The sequence below is a fragment of the Pleurodeles waltl genome, chromosome 4_1 (genome assembly GCF_031143425.1).
Source record: "Pleurodeles waltl isolate 20211129_DDA chromosome 4_1, aPleWal1.hap1.20221129, whole genome shotgun sequence".
In the NCBI taxonomy this organism is placed as follows: Eukaryota; Metazoa; Chordata; class Amphibia; order Caudata; family Salamandridae; genus Pleurodeles; species Pleurodeles waltl.
Window position 1 is genome coordinate 786,627,533 of NC_090442.1, and position 16,082 is coordinate 786,643,614.

The following is a 16,082-nucleotide window of genomic DNA, read 5'->3' on the forward strand; positions in this document are numbered from 1 at the left end:
GAAAGTGCTTAGTGCTGTTTTTTGAAATGCCAACACATGGACATGAAATCCTATTGCTTGACCGCTGCTTCAGGACTCGAAAAGTGACTAAAAACTGTGATGTACCTAGTCACAGCCTGATCAGGACAAATCGGTGCTGGGGCATGAGACCACGGTCAAAAATGATTGAAGACCTTCCTCAGAAGCGTGTGACATTTATAGTACAACCATAGGTATCATATACTCACTAAGAATCTCCTTTTTCTGAATTTATACCTAAATACAGAGCATTTTTTTGCTTCTTATGCAAGGCCAGCACACTGTGTGGGGATGTGATCAAAGGAGGACAATGCAACATCATAAGAATACCATTAATATGGGCAAGCCAGGGAATATTAAGAACATGATCAAGGCTAAGCAGTCTGTAATGATAGATCTTGTAAAGGATGTTTCAGGTTTGGCCCAAATTGATCTAATCTCCAAAGCAGAATTGGTTTAAGTGTAAGTAAATCTTCCAGGTAGGTTAGTCTGACCTCCTTATGGATAATATATGTTGAGATAGAGGATACTTAGCAAAAATGTAATGCAAGCATTTTCTTCAACCTGTAAAGGGCCAACTGGCGCGTGGCCCCAGATGCCTCCTCCATGCATGGCAGCAGATAGTGCTTTGGCTTTATATGTGTTAATAATTTCTCTAATAGGGCGACTACAACCTTACTTGAGAATCTAAATATGCCTTCTCCAACCCTGTTCATTTTTAATCCATGTTTTGTACATGGTTTGCCCGTGAACCCTTACTGGTGATTAATATGCCCAGGAAATTAAATGTATTCACCCTCACAATCAGGGAGCCTTTGATAAGGTGGATTCAGCATTTTGTTTTTGTTTTCTCACAGATCATCCTAAATGTCTCAATGCTATTAATTTTTAATTTTCTCTCATCCATAAAATCAACAAAAGCCTCCATCAGCCTCCGCAAACCGACTGCAGTTCTTGACATCAGTACCACTTTGTCAGAGTAAAGTAACGCAAGAACCAAACGACTGGAACTCTAGGCGCATTGGCCTCTAGAGCCCTAATGGTGTCAGTAACCCCATTGATGCAGAGGGAGAATAAAAACTGGGCCAGGACATAGCCTTGTCTAATTCCTTTCTTGACTCTAAAGGATTGGAAGCATTCCCATTTTGGACCAAAGCCTAGGTTGGCAGACAAACTCATGTATAATTTGACAAGAAAACAAACAATATTTTCCGGTGCCCCCAATGAAAGCAAAGTACGCCATAGGGTCCTATGATTCATCAAGTCAAAAGCACTATTAAGGTCAGCAAAACACAAGTACAATGAGCCATGCTTAGCCTTTGTGTATTTCCCAATAATCAAGCAAATGTAAAAACACTGTTCTTCTGTCCTCAGTCCTTTTTTAAAACCATACTGTACATCTGTAAGGATGGAGGAATCAATAGCCCACTGCTCCAGTCTCCAGCAGTAGAAGCCTACCCCTCAATTTGGCAGAAGAGTCGAGAAGTGAATTTTTACGATAGCACTTGGGGTCAGATCTATCCCCTTTCTTGAAAATGGGGACTATGATGGAATCATCCCAACTACGGGGTATCATATATTCAGCGGCTGTGTTGAGCAAGTGGGTCACAATGGAGCCCAGAGCCTTGAAGTCATCGACCGGAACACCATCAGGTCTGGGGGCTTTACTGCCTGTGTTGTGATCTAAGGCAAGAAGTGCCTCCTACAAGGTCATTTCCAGGGGTCTGTTACAAATTGGGATACAAATCCTACCTGTATCACCCACCAATGTGCCAAATATGTCCAAATAATGTTCAACCCATACATGAGAAAGCATATGCGAGTTAATTTCAGGGACTGAATCATCTCTTAGAAAAGTGGCTTTAACATTCTTCCTAAACAATGTGGCATTGTTGGTCTCAGCTGCCTGGGCTAGACTAGACCAAGCCTATTCCCTAAGGGCCTTTTTCCTATTTGTAAGTGCCAAATTATAATACCTTCTAAATTGCTTTATAGCAGTGGGGTCCGTGGGTGAGCTAGGTAATGCAGTCTGCAATAATTTGGCAGCCTGAGAGTATGTATGATCAAACCAACCTTTTTTAAATGGGCAACTGAGTCTAGGTCTATGGGTCAATAGAGTGTTGATTGACACAGTGTTTGAAATTGGGCATGAGGTATGTACCCTGTCCAAGTAGGGACCACAATCCTACTCAGGGCATGTCAATGACATGACATAAATTAGCCTATGCTCATCCTCGGGTAGGTCGTGCAGAGGAGGCAGGCCCAACTTAGAAGGCAATGCGTAAAATAAGTGTGCCGCACACACACAATAATCACAGAAGGTACACCACAAAAAGACACTCCATATGGATGTAGAAAATTAAAGCACAAGTGCGCATTGATTGTACAGCCTACAGTAGTGCCCTGGCTGTGTTCTGCTGGGGAAGCAGGGGAGAGATTCCCTGGCAGGGTCACGAGGGAAGCAGGTGGGGACCATGGGGAACTAGTGTGGCAGCCGGGTTTAGCCAGGCTGCAGTAGGTGCAGGGATAGCGTGGGTGACGAAGGCTACCTGGGCCACTCCGGGTGATCAGAACTGCAAACTGCAAACTTTGGCAGAACCTCTCCAGATGACCAAAGATTCAAGCAGCAGAGTTTGGCAAAGCCGCTTGGGGTAACTGAAGTAGTAAGTGGCAAGGGTTCAAAAGGGGTGCTTTGGGTGATCAAAGTTGCATGTGGCAGAGTTTGGAAAAGCCACTCAGGTAACTGAAGTAGTGAGCGCAAACCTTCGACAGGGCCGCTCCGGGTAATCAAAGTAGAGAGCAGCAAAGGGAAGCAAAAGCCTCTCAGAGTCACTCTGGATTTGGTGAATGAGTGTGAGAAAACAGGGCTGATTGCAGAGGCCCCCTAACGTTTTGTCCCCTGTTTTTTTACTTTTTGCTGGTGTTTTCCAGACTCTGATGGTGCCCTGGGTACTGCTAACCAGTCCCAGGGCCTGTGCTCTGTCTAAAATGAGTATGCAATTTAGGCTAATTATAATTGACTATATCAATTCCCTATTATATGGTATGGCATGTAGACTTAGGGACCCCAGCATAGGTAGTGCATCTGCTGAGGAGCCCAGTGTCATTTTAAAGGCAGGCCTGCCTTGCTGGCTGCTTTTAATCTAAAGTTATATACAAAGTCGACTTTGGAATTAAAAGTACCTCTAAAGTCTTAAACTACCTTATTGTTGCATATAGGTCACCCCTAAGGTGTGCCCTATGTGCCCCTAAGGTTGGGCACCATGTAACTATAAGCAGGGACCTTATAAAAACTGTTTTATAAGCCTGGGTGAGGTAAAATAGCCAAATTCGTTTTTATCTTATGTAGTGAATGGCCTCCATAGACTAAAATGGGGAGACTTTCTTTTAATTAACAAAGTCCCCTTAAGTGACAGATACCTTGCATTTGGTATCAAAGTAATTGTCATAATAAATCCCACAACTTACTATTGTTGGGTTTAATATAACTAGTTCAGGTAAAGAATTTGAAAACTCTACCTAAAAGTAGCCAACTTCAGCTCTGTGGTGCCCTTCTCTGATTTACCAACCTCTGGGAGCCTGGGGTGAAGTGGCCTGGGCTGAACACAAAGTATGTGCCTGGGGTAAGAGATCTGCTGCAGCAGATGGTGAAGCAGGAAGGAGGGTGAGCGCCCACACTGATCTTCAAATGCAGGGAAGGACATTTGGAGCAGCTCAGCACCTCTCTCACATCCCGCAACCCCAGACAATTAGGTGCCCTCTTGATTAGATTAGGAGAGGGCAGGAGAGGAGTGTGTTTAAGCCAGATCTAACCTCCAAAAATCACTTTCAGCCATGTTGGATTTTTGAAGAATGTTGCTCCCTGGGATTAATTTTTGCCACACTTTCCAGGAAGTGGTCATAAAAGGGGAAAGGAGCCTGCCTGTGATTGGATACCCAGGACCCCCCTGCTTTCCACCCAAGATCAAGGATAAATATGGCAGAGCTGCACCCACACCTCAGATCCTTACAAGGTATAAGACAAAGAAGAAGGACTGTCCTGCTGGACCACTGAACTGCACCTGGACTTTGCACTCTGAAGAACTGCACCAGCTGCACACTTGGGCTTCACCACTAAAAGCACGTTGCCTGTCTTCTGCTGCTTCAAGAAGGGACTCCCTGTTTGCTACCGGTAAAAAGGAGCTGCCCAGAGTCCCCTGCATCAAGTCCTGCAAGCAGAGCCCAGCTGACCAGCGTCCAGTGCCCATTTAAGGATTCTGACCAGGTGCATTCTGGGAATTGTATTCCCAACTCCCAAGGAGCAACTCAGAGCTTCTGGAACCTTGGATCAAGTTGTGGACACTTCAAGGACCCAAAAAGGACCTCTGGAAGAAGATGTAGAAGTTTGGAGACGTTTGGAGCAACTCCATAAGTTGAAGAGGTGCATTGTGGGAGTTGTAGTCCCAGACCCCAATAGACAAACTGGAGCCTCTGAGCCCTTGGCTGGTGCTGTGGACCACTTTCCTGAACCAAGAAACACTTCTGAAAGTAAGTGTGACAGTGTTACCTTGTGGGTGACCTGAACTCTGGACTTTGTCCCTGTCAAGTGTGACCTTTTTTAATCATTTGAGTCCTATTTGCTTTTAGGTGCTAGAAAACAATAATTCTTTAAAAATTCATATCTCCGGTTCCCCTTATCTGATTTTATTCATTTTGGTGTCCTTTTAAAGATACAAATATAATGTATTCTTATAAATTGGTGCAGGATTGTTATTGTGTCTTGTGTTGTACTTATTTACTGTTTTGTTATTTTGAAATGCTTTACACACTTATCTCCTAAGTTAAGCCTTATCGCTCGTTGGTAAGCTACCAAGGGTTGAGCTGGGTTTAATTTATTTATTTAACTAAGTGGAGGTTAGTGGCCTGTTGCTAAGTGTAGGTACTTACCTGCCCTTACCAATAGTCCTCTTTCCAACAATAAGTCTTGAGCAACTGGACAGAGAACATCAGGCAGCAAGGTGGCACAAAAAGCAGGGCATCAGTTCCTGGGAGCAGTCAATTCTGGCAGAGTGTCAATCCTTACATTCAGCAGCCTTTACTCAATCACTGTATCTTTGAGTCCAGGAGGATACCTTTTTTAGTCAGTCATGGACCCAGTGCTTATACTATAAAGTGCCTTTGATGTAGGGGATAACTACAAAGAGTTCTTGTGAAATGCACAGGCTCCCCTTTCAGGTCAGCTTCGGCTCTAGATTAACAGTGGAAGGTAATCGGCCCCTTTGTGAGGGCTCTGGCCACTACTCTTTGAGATGTACGTGGAAGCCCTTCCCAACCTTTTCCCTAGGAAGACACAGATGTAGCTGACTATCCTCTTTTGTGTGTGTCAGAAGGGAATGCACAAGGGTAGCTGTCACCTAGTCCAAGCCAGATGTGTATTTGAGATAGGCTGTGGGTACACAGGGCAACGAGTGCAGAGAAATGCCTTCTTTCTAAAAGTGGCATTTCTAAAATAGTAATAATAAATCCAACGTTACCAGTAAAGAGGATTTAAAATTACCAATCATGTGGTACTAAACATGATGCAGCTACTCCACTCAGATCAAGGAATTCCCAGTGCTGGCCTATGAGAGGGGCAGGCCTCACAGTAATGAAAAACGACTTTGCCAGTTTTTCATTACAAAGACATGAAAACCTAAAAGTATATGTGCTGCCTTTTGCCTACATGGCACCCTCCCCAATGGGCTACCTAGGGCCTACTTTGGGGAGAATAAAATCTGACACATAATATGCTATGAAACCACAACAGATTATCAGGATGGAGATGATGTGAAGGGGCCAGAGCAGGGCCTGGATACCAGCCTTGGGGTGCAGCCCTCAAGGGAGGGAGATGAATTGTCTTCTGGGTTACAGCTTCCTATCAGAGCAGAGAACAAACAGTGTGTCAGTGTGGCCTGTTTCTATGGGACAGTAAGGCTGAAATGGAGTTTAGGCTGCAGATGGCCCAGTTAAAAATGGAGGAAAAGAAACTGATGATGGAGGCAGACCAAACAAAACTGGCCATGGAGGCAGGGCAAAAGAAACTGGCCTTGGAGGAAAAGTAATTTGGCCATGGAGGGGGTGGAGAGGAAAATGGCTCAGAAGAAGAGCCTCAGAGAGCTAGTGTTGGTGATGGCATACCTGCAGTGCCCTCTGGAGACAAGAGTGTCCACATTCCTAAATGTCTTGTGCTTGATTTTGTTGTGGGGGACAACATTGACAAGTGGTTTGAAGCTGTTGAGGTAACTTCACGGATGCAAAAGATCCCTGAGGACGATTGGGGCACTAGCCTCTGGAAGTATATCCATAGTGAGGGAAAGGATGCACTACTGGGCCTAGAGAATGGAGACAGGATGAGGTATCCCACCATGAAGGAAACCCTTGTGAGGAAATATGCCTCTGAATAGTACAGGCAGAAGTTTAGAGACAACCAGAACTAGGATGATCAGTCCTGGGTGGATTGTGTAGAATCCTTTTGCAAGGCACTGGATGGTTGAGAGAAGGGCACTGATGGGATAGATTCCCAAGGGCTATGTAACGTGATTACAAGAGAGCACATGTTCAGTCTTTGTTTTGCAGATCTGCATCAACACCTCATTGAGATCACTGACCCCAGGGAGCTTGTTAACAAGGAGGACCACTGGCTCAGCACCAGAGCCCACAAGAAAGTATCTAGAGGGGATCACCACAAGGGTGGGCAGGGCACCCACTAAAGGAAGGAGGGGGAGACAAACATAAAAATAAGGAGTTCTCTAAAGGTCAGCAAGCTAGTTTTAAATGTCAGGACTCACAATCCCTGCTTGAGCAGAAAAATAGATGGTTCCCTGATAATAAGGCCTCAGAGAAGGCACCCCTCAAGTGCTATTAGTGCCAACAGATTGGGCACTACAGAGGCGATGCCATTTCCTCAGCAGTCACAGCCCCCTATTGATTGGGAGACACCGGGGTTGACTAGTGTAGCTCTTGGGGAGGAGATTGTACAAGAAACTATGAGAGTAGTATAGAGGTTACCCTAGTGTCCCTGGGTGATGGAGAGATGGTGCCAAGGGCTAACATGCCTTGCAATACTAAGAAATACAGGCAGTGGGTCACCATCAATGGGCAGAAGGTAGAGACTCTGAGAGACACTGGAGCCAGCATCACAACTATCAGATGTCATCTGGTAACTTCAGAGCAAGTAGTCCCTCATACATTCCTCCAGGTTATTGTAGCTGGCTGGACACCCATGAGAGTCACTTTTCAGAGGCACTGGATCCCTTTGAGTTGGGGGGGTCTCAGGTTTCTTGAGGGTAGCTGTGGGTCTACCCATATCTGTGGATTGTCTGCTTGGCAATGACCTAGAACACACCATCTGGAAAGAGGTGGAGCTCAGGTCACACCTTGCCTGAGTGCGTATGCCTGACCACAATATCCATGGCCACCCGAGAGGGTAGTAAAGAGGACTTGGAGCCTGCAAAAATGGCCAAGGTGCCTACCAAAAAGAGGAAGGGCAAAGTGCCCGGGAAACAGGCTCATAAGAACTCCCATGGTATGGGAGGAGGCTGATCCTGAGGTCGACACCCTAGAACCTGCAGGGGAGGTCATTTCTGCCCTAGAGAGCCTACCTCACCTGACCAGATGGCAGAAGGCAGGGGGGCCCACGAGGGAGGAGTTCTGCAAGGCGCAGATGGAATGCCCTACTCTGGAGGACCTACCGTGGCAGCCTGAGGCCCAGGCAGCTGGTGACACATCTGGTCATCACCTGATCTTTTAGGAGAATTGTTTACTGTATAAAAAGCCTAAGGTTTCTTTGCTTGGACCAACCCATGTGTTGGTGGTCCCTCAGTGCTACACGACCTTCCTACTGGAGCTGGCTAATGATGTGCCCCTGCCAGGTCATCTTGGGCAGGACAAAACCTTTGAAAGGCTAATCACACACTTTCATTTGCCCTGGATAAGGATGGCTTCAGATAAGTTCTGCAGGTCATGCCCTACCTGCCAGGCCAGTGGCAAGTCAGGAAGGATCGTAGGCTCCCTTACACTATTCCCTGTCATTGTCCCCCACTTTGAGTGGGTGTCATTGACATTACATTATTGGGCCTCAGGTTCATCCTGGTCTTGGTGGACCATGGCACCTGGTACCTGGAGGCTATACACCTGAGAAGGGGTAGGGATATTTACCATTGTGTGGTCCTCCAAGGAGATAGTATCTGACTGTATTGCCAACTTCATGCCTGCATACATGAAGTCCATGTGGATGAAATGTGGGGTAACCTATAAGTCTCCTCACCCTACCATCCTCAAACTAATAGATTTGTTGAGCAGTTCAACAGGACCTTGAAGGGCCCTATCATGTGCATATCAGAGCCTTGAGGTGGAAGTGGGATGTCCGCTTGCCTTGCCTTTTGTTTGCATACAGGGAGGTACCACAGAAGGGGTTTAGATTCAGCCCTCTTGAGCTCTTGTATGAGCACCCTCTGCAGGGGGCTCTCAGTCTGGTGAACGATGGTTGGGAGCAAGGAAGCACCCCAGGAAGTGATCAGCTATATGCTGGCACACTGTACCCAGGTTAAGTGCTTCTGGAACACCAGAGAGAATCTTGAAGCCAACCAGGAGGTCATGAAACAGTGTTATGACCAGAAGGCTGCTTTGGTCGAGTTTCAGCCTGGCCAAAGAGTGCCGCTGGTCTGGGCCCTATGAGCTGAAGGAACACAAGAGTGAGATCATCTACCAGGAGCCCCATTATGCGTCTGGCGCACTTTCCCTGTTTGTGCTATGGTGTACCTTTCAAAAGGTGTACTGGGACAGTAACACCATATTTCAATGAATACACTGCCCCCGGCCAGCTGAAATGTGTGCTGCCCTTGTGGCAGTCCATTCAAGTGAGATGTGGAGCAGCTGTTTAAATACTGTCTACACAAGAAGAGAGATAGAGATCCTCTTGCAGGCAGGTGCAGTGAGTGACTGCTTCGGTCTGCAGGGAAGGCTGGGGGGGTCAATGGGACCCCCCTCAGGAGCTGCCTTTAGGCAGCACACTAAAAGTATACCACCTTCCGAAAGGCACGTTAGCCTCTGTGCCCGCGGATACAGAGGCAAAGTGATTCCCTCATTTTCATAAGGTTACACCCCCATGCAACTGTGGGAACACCATCTTATGATAGTGCTGGTGCGACACGTGCAAAAGCACAATCAGTATTACAGGAGCTGCACAAGCTTCTGTGGCCCACACTGTAATACCATTATGCCCCAGGGGCATACAAAGCTGAAGCACATGTCTGTGGACTTCAAGACTCCTAGGGACACTTTAGGGGTTTTGCATGCCAATCATCTCAAGCCCACTTTGAGAGGTCTGAGGCAGCCATGCACAGGATCAAGGATGATGGAGTAGAGGAGGAGAGTGAACCTCACCAACTTCCTGTCTTTCAAGGAGCAGAATGGGTCAGTAGAGGGTGTCAGCCTCTACCCTATCCTGACCCTAGAACAACAGAGGGACTGTGACCAGTTTCTGAGGCAGTTTGCTTCTCTTTCCTCTCGTACCCCAGGACTCGCTATATGGTGTACCCATGATATTTATACTGGGGACAGTATTCCTGTAAAGAGTGAGATATTAAGGCCATCTGATAAGGTGAGAGCTAGCGTATTGGAGGAAGTCTATAAAATACTAGGGCTATGGGTCATTGAGCCCTCACACAATCCTTGGTCCAGCACACTGGTGTTGGTCCCTGAGGCTGCTCCTCCATGCACCACCCCAAAACCTAGGTTCTGCATTAATTAAGGGGGCTCAATGCCATCACCAAAACTGACACATCCATTCCCCAAGATGAGCTCATAAATCAGCTGGGAGCTGCCTCGTTTCTCAGCACATTTGATTTGACATCTGGGTACTGGCAGATTGCCGTGACCGAGGGGCCAAATAGAGGTCTGTGCTCTCTTTCCCAGAAGGGCACTTTCAGTTATGGGTAATGCCCTTTGGGCTGAAGAACACCTCTGCACCTTCCAGAGGTTGGTCTTCCAGATCCTGGCTGGGTTGGAGAACTTCAGCACCACCTATCTAGACAACACTGCGCTCTTCAGCTCCAGCTGGGAGGACTATTGTAACAATCTCAGGGGACTGATTTAGGCTCTGCAGAAGGGAAGCCTGACTATCAATTCCAGTAAGTGCCAGAAAGGACAGGGTTCCGTGGTCTACTTGGGTCACAAACTGGAGGAGGTAAGGTGGACCCGCATTCAGAGTTTGGTACAGTGGGTGAACTACTATAATAAGCAAGTTCATCCTCTCTGCCAAGCTCATGGTTCTCACATCCCACTTAGAGGTAAGAGTACAACAGAGCTTTCACTGTTTGAAGCTTCAGCTAGCTCCACCACTTGAAACCCTTCACCTGGCTGCCCTACTGCCACTGTGCCCCGAGGTCATAATGGGGTTGCGCTGTCCTCTCACTTAAGGACATTGGTTATATGTTTTTCAACAACAAACTCCAGCTTTGGCAGTTTATTCTTAAAAAAACAAATACATTTGCAGAGAGGTCACAATGAACAATGATTATCACACTTTTGAGTCAAGCACACAGATATCTCTAAATCTGGCAGATGATCCTCCAGCAGGAGAGGTTTTTCTGACTTAACAGGCCTGCAGCCCACCCTGTGCTCTCTAATGAAGGAGCTTAGGAAGGGCATAATGCAGCCCCTTGGATTCCCTTGGGTGCTGGGGAACCCTTAGCCCTCCATGTGTTCCTCAGCCCTTGAGTTGGCCCCCATTTAGAGTAAGACAAATGAATATTTGTAAGAGCCTCAGTGGCCACTCAGTACCTTCTGTAGGGAGCCCTAGCATTTTTTAATACTCCTCTACACGTTAATAATGTACAGGTACGGAGATTATCTCTATAGTGATAATTGTTTGTGGTTTTACTGGCAAATGACAGGGTTGGTCCCTAACAAATACAGTTTTGACATCCCATTGACAACTAAATCTATATACCTATGTAAGTTGTATGTTCAAAGTTCTTACCTGTATATACTGTCCTCCCCATCTCACACGATCATCATGAATTGTAAGCCTTTGCTCTTCTGGTAATCGAGAGTCAAATATGCCAACATAGACATATCTGTTAGTACCATTTCCAAATAGCTGCCAGTTGAGGATAGATCCAACATGCGGGGGATCTCCATGTTCATCAAAGTAGACTTCATCACCTACTGGGATCTTGAAATGTATATTTTTCATAATATGCATTAGCTAAAAATAAGCAAAAATATATATTGTTAAATATACACAATATAGTGTAAACAAAACATAAGAATGTTGCACACAAAGTCCCAGTTGAACCAGCTTTGATTTATGTGTAACCCACAAAGAATATATCATTCATTGGTGTGGTCCTATGTGTAACCCACAAAGAATATATCATGCATTGGTGTGGTCTTACCTAGGTTTCTTTAGATCATGTTCATACCCTGCAGATCCTCATACCAGCTGCCTTTACAAATCAGTGACCAATTCTTTCACTGGAATGGGCGCATTGCCATTCAGTGAAAACTCATTATATGAGCTTGTGGTTGTACACAAGCAGTCAATTTTAAGATAGTGCAACCAGCAACGGAATGATGTCTACAAAGGCAGATATAAGAGAGACAACAAACATAAAATACCAGATAATTGTTCAGAATTATCTAGAGGATTTTATCAAAAGCGAAAATCATCTGAATGCTGAAAAAGATGTTTCCCTGCTCTGAAATATTTAAAGATAGAATGCAAACCTTTTTAGGTTTTAGCTACAAACAGCTTTATCTGCTTGTTGGACAGATCCAATATGCAAAGAGTGCACCTTCGGCCAGCCCCTTGCTGATGATTGCAAGGCTTTTTTTCATGACCCAGTAGCATATCAGTCTCACATTGTTCTAACTGGTTGACATATATCCTATAAATACTGACGCCTTCAGGGGACTACTTTTTTCTTTACTTCAACGACTTCGTGGGAGTGTGTGTTCCTTCTCACTCCCCCATGTGTGCTTTTCACTTCATATGTACATTCTCCCTCTTTATTTGCTTCCCACGCCCTTGCTCGAACATTGCTTCTTCCATGCTCCTTGTTTTTTGATTTGTATTATTTCCTCCTCACCTCCCCGCCACACGTTCCTCCATTGTCTTTAATGCACATGTACCCCCGCCTGCAGCGTGTCTTTTCCAATATATGCTTAATTAAGGGTATTAATATGGAGCCCGATAGCGACCCGTTTCAATTGATGTTTACAATTACTGCAAGGTCTGAGACCTGGAGGGACACATCCCACTTAAATCCTGGGATTACCCTTTTTCAGGCTATATTTCAGTCTATAGCTTTCATCTGACACTGAGCTAGACTGAGAAAGCACTTCTGTCTTTAAGCTTTCAGTGCAAGTGTGGTCATCTCAAGGGACTTTCATTGAATGCTATCTTACAGCTGGGCTGTTAGATGAGAATGCACAGGGCCATAATTAGCTAGGAAGCTTAGTTAGAATCGGTCCAAAGTTACCTACAGATTTTGGGGAAACTTTTTACAACTCTGAAGGCAATTTTTAACCAAGGAATGTTTCCGACCAGCAGATGGAGGAAAGTGACATTGTGATAAAGCCGTTTCTGCTGGCCAGAAACTCTTGTTCAAGACATCTCTCAGACACTCAGAAAACTGGGGACCCCCTATGTGTCTCACAGAATAAAGGGTTTGGGAATAGACTTTCTGAGCAAAAAATGCTAGCTTCCTAACTTTTGAGATGAAATAAGGAACGGACTTCAGATCCCACCACCCCATTACTTGGATGAAGACAACATCAATATACAACAGCAGAGTCATTGCTGCTCTGACTCCTTTTTAGGGTCAAGCCTGGCAGTGGATGCGCTAGCGCATGTATCTTGCTTAAGAGACACTAATGTGTATAGAAAAGGGCTTGGAGCCCGCCCATTGCTTACTATTTGTTGTCTTCATGTCACTCTTCTTTACTGGCCTCATATTTGGCCAGTGCAGCTGAAACGTCAATTCCGAAGCTTGCTGCGGAGCATGGACCAAGCACAGATTAATTTCAAGTTAATCCGTGCCCGTCTACTCCTCCTGATGTGATTGAGGTACTAATTCATGCCTCCTCCCACTCTTGCTCTTTCCTGCTGCGTCCATAGTGCTTGAATGCATTTCAAATCGCTCTCCCCTATTCCACATTCTTGATTTATTTTAATGGGCAAAGGCATCGCTAGCACCTGTGAACCTGCTAATTGTGTCCCATTGGAAGTGAGTCCGCCGTGTCCTTTGTGCACTGTCATATTCAGCATTTCATGCCACGCACCGTGCGCACCACAGCGCTTACCTGATTTTGTTTCTAATAAAAAAAATCTTTTAGCAACAAGCCCTGCTATCCTTTTTTGTGGTTTTACTTTAAAAAAAATAGTAATTTCATCTATTTCATAGGGGTTTCACTGACACTGTTTGCTCCCTATTTCTGCTGGAGTGCACCACTATGCCTATTTCCTGTGTGAAAGCCAGTCTGGTCTTTATCTCCAGCAGCACTTAGAATGCAGGGGTTTTTGAGCCTACACTTATGGGAAACTACGAACTCCAGAATGCAATTGCTTCTGTCTGCCAGGTGGGTAAGCAGTCATTTGACCTGATCCAAATGATGAACTCTACCAATAGCAAAGTGCATAGCTCATCCAGTCCGGCTTATTTCTTTGATTTCATGTGTATACTTTTACAAATTCGACACTACAAGAGCCAGAATTCTCAGAATAATCCTGGCCTGGGCGTGCCACAGTGGGGCCTCTTGATGTTTTATGACAGCAGAAAAGGGACCACAGCACAGATTAAACTGGTGGTGCTGCCTGTGACTACAAAATATGGTATGAGTATGCATTTAGAACCTACAGCTGCTTGAGGCTGAGGAATGCAGTATGCTTGACTCTTTTATGACCTCGTCTGGAGTCGTCAGACACAGCGAGAAAGAAATCTGCATTCAGAGCCATCATAAACAGCTGGCATTGACATCACAGGCTCTGGTGAGCTTCATCCACTCTGGGCTATTTTTTTAAAGAGTTTGGTCATGGAGTCACCCTTTCCCAGCGAGGAATCTTAGTTCGAGTCCAGATGCAGGTGCAAAGGCTGACAGATTTTACCGTAGGCCTGTTGGGCAGCAAGAGATCAAAGGCTGCTTTTGGGAAAAAATACCTTTATGTCTATCTGGTTTATAGCCAGCAAACCAAAGCGTGAATGATCTTCATCTTGACTGCTCTCATATGTATGTCTATATATGGTGCATGTATATACTGCAAACTTAGCATAAAGGCTGCAGAGCGTTGCACAGGGTCAGAGGCAAGAAGACAGTCAAACGTTTGATTGGTGGGGCATCTAGTTTCTAAGAGTTTCAGGATTGTAACTGTATTGTGATGTAGTCTAAGTGTATAACAGGGTTGACTCAGTCCTCCTGGATACGGGGCTGTCATTCAAGACCCTGGGAACATAGATGGAGACTCTTGTTACCTTGTTTTTAGGTCGAAGTCTAACAAACAGCGCACCTGTTTGGTTTGCAATCAAAATCTTTAAGACATTCGCACAGATTCCCTGGGAATGCATTCAGCCTATTGCTTACCATTGGGTTTGTGGCTTGTCACTTACTTTTGCTTGCTTTCCATTTGCTGGCTCTATTTGGTTTAGATTGTCCATCAAAGTTCATTCCTTCAGTTGCCCACACCATATTTACTGTGTTCTTCCACTCGTGCTCAATTTCTGTAAAAAGGCCTTTAAATCTTGTTCTTATCTTCTCACATTTGCCGTGCATTCAAAGACAGAGGTCAAATGTCAGGCTCTGTCTTCCATGGATTATGGTGGTTTCTTTTTTTATTCTGACTTCAAAGTGAGAGGATTTATGTAACAATCATGCAGTCTATTGGGGCTGTGCTTAAAGAAGGCTGTGCGATGTTATTTGTTTTCTAGCACACAGCAAAATTTAAATGACTGTAAATGAACTGTGCCGATATTTCACAATATATCAGAGTTAGAAAAGCACAAATGAATCACATTTTTTGGTAATTCTGTGTGGAGGAAACAAATATTTTAATATGATCAAAAACAAATCAGTACATTAGGTGATGACATTTCCACACCTTATTGTTTGTGAGCTGTATACGTTGATCAGTAAACGTGTATGTGTGTGGAAATGTAATGGTCATTTGAATTGAAGATGTGTTGTTTTAGTGATGGTACACTACTACACCATGCATACTTCACTTTAGCCCACTAAACCCTACTCTGCACACTCCACACCACTACAGTCTACTCTGCACCACTACACACTACGTCACTCCACACTGCATCACTGCACTCTACTTTGCACCACTCCACTATACGCCACTTCACTCTATACCTGCCTACTCTGTCAATGCACTCTACTCCACACTATTTTACTATGCATCACTGCAATCTTTGCCATTGCACCCTGCACCACTCCCTTCTGCTCCAATCCACTCTATTGCACTCTACTCTGCAACACTGCACTCTGTGCTACTGCACTCTCCGCCAATGCATTTTACTCTGTATCACTCCACTCTATTCCAGTTCACTTGTGACAATCCACTCTAATCTACACTACACTCTATGCCACTGCACCACTCCACTTTGCATCACTGCACTCTCCGACACTCTACTCTGCAAGACTGCACTCTCTGCCACTGAACTCAACACCATATACCAATGAGCTCTACACCACTGTATGCTACATCATTCTACACCATTGCTCTCTACATCACTCTAATCTACTAAGCACTACTATACCCTATGCCACTGCTGTCTCTGTACCAATATACTCTGCACTACTCTACTAAATGCCACTGCACTCTGCATCACTGCAGTCTACTCGGCACCACTCAACTGTACTGCACTCTATGCCACTACGCACTGCATCACACGCCACTTTAATCTATTCTTCACCACTGCACATAACACCACGCTATTCTACACCACTGCACTCTACACAACTCTATTCTATACCTCTGCACTGCACCCTGCACCACTCCACTCTTCATCACTGAACTTTATTCTGAAACAATCTACTCT